We start from the raw sequence: 1937 nt of genomic DNA, 5'->3' as shown, positions 1-1937 counted from the left end.
GGATGGCCTCTACTTTAAATTAACCTTTATCAACTCTGCTACTGCCTCAAACTATCATCCTTTCTCTCTTGCAGTCAATTTTTTGAGTTATCGGTATTTAGTTTTCCACAAATTATTCTCTACCCGATCACATCTTAAAACCTTAAAAACTGGCTCTTGCTCTCAATCATCTACTTTCCCATCATGTAAAAAGGACGTACTTATTCTTTCAGCAAAGGCTTTTGGGGCACATTCCCTTAGTGCTGGGAATACAATAGCAACTGAGAGCTTGCAATCTAGTAGGGAATACAGCTAAGAAACAGCTGAACAGATTGAAAGATACTTATAAATATTGAGGTACCCTATGAAGAAAATGAACAGGTAAGACGATAGATGATATCAAGGGAAGCCTACTTACTTGGGTACAGTGGTCAGGGAGACTTTTCTGAAACGGTGGCCAAAATAGACAGTTGTTCTAAGAATAAGGTAGAATGACCCTTCAGAATAGAGTGAACAGATCTACAAAGACCTGAGGCAGAAAAGCAATTGGTGCCGTTGAGGAATGATCCAGTTCAATTAGGCAGGTAGGACATAAAGTGAAGGACCAAGGACCCTACTAGAAAGCAACCTACTGGAGTCTGGTAACCACTGAATGCTCAGATGAGGATGCTAATTTTAGTAAAAATCCAGTCAGGCAGGCAGAAAACATTATCTAGAGGTGGCAGTTAAGTTCAGTCCAGAAGAGACGTCCAAGTTGGAGAACTAGGAAACCGTAACAAGTAAAACAGAGCATGGAAATGCCTGCAGAAACAGGCAACATTCATAGGTTTCAGGGGGCAGCAGGAGGGAATTCTGTGAGCAGATAGCAGGGTCCCACGTACTGAATCCTAGTTCCAGGGAGGTTCTGGAAGAGTGAGGATGGGGCCTTATTTCAGAAAGACCAAGGAAGGAGGTGAAACTTAGGCACAGGGACCAAAATGAAGACTTAGGCACACGAAATAATGCAGAAAACCATTTACCAAAACTGGAGGAACTTGTTGGGCCTGAGCTCCTGAGTTTCAGCTTTTGAGTGGCAGAGAGTGAATACTGGGAAAGTTCAGATTAAAAATAAACTGTTTTTTCAAAGATTAAATCCAAGGTCTCCTTGTAACCATTTCTCATGGTCTGTTTTCAGTCTTCATCATCCACTGCCCTTCAGATACAATATGCCCATCCCACATTTATTCTCTTTCACCCAGTCACTAGACACCTTTTAGGCTAAAAATCTCTAAGTAAAATGCATTTCCTCCATTTTTACACCAAATTAGTTGCCAATTCAGTCTCTTCTACACCTCTGTTACTCATTTTCATTCCCACTGGCACAACCCAGTTTAGTCCATTATTAAAGTGTCATTTAGAATTCCAAATAGTCTTCTATACTACCTTTTCTCCCTATTCAAGACAATATAACAGATTTTTTTTTCTCAATTAAAAGCCTAGCTCCAATCATATGAGTTTCCTTTAAAATCATCAGTACGTTAAAAGAGAAACTTTAGACAAATTAAATTTAACAGTTTATTTGAGCAAAGAGCGATTTATGAATTGGGCTTCACTTAAAACCAGAAGAGGTTCAGAGAGCTCCACCCATCAGCATGAGCAGTGAGCTTTTATAGGCTGAACACAGACGCAAAGTAGAGAAATCACCTGATTGGCTACAGCTAGGCAGCTTCCTTATGTGAGAATGGTGTGATAAGGCAATTGCCTTATTTGGGCATGGTGTGATTAGTTGGCTCCTATAATTGGCTGAAACCTGGCTATTTGTTATAAAAAACATACTCCTAAATTAGGTTTTGGCTTGTTTATGTACAAAAGAATAAGGTAGAATTGCAGTTTGTTATGTAGGAACTCAAAGTACAAAAACAGTCTCAGAAGAATGGAAAGACAAGCACCACATGTACTCACCATCAAATTGGTATTAA

Source organism: Propithecus coquereli, unplaced genomic scaffold, assembly GCF_000956105.1.
Source record: "Propithecus coquereli isolate 6110/MARCELLA unplaced genomic scaffold, Pcoq_1.0 Scaffold61, whole genome shotgun sequence".
In the NCBI taxonomy this organism is placed as follows: domain Eukaryota; kingdom Metazoa; phylum Chordata; class Mammalia; order Primates; family Indriidae; genus Propithecus; species Propithecus coquereli.
Note: the sequence above shows the minus strand (reverse complement) of the source record.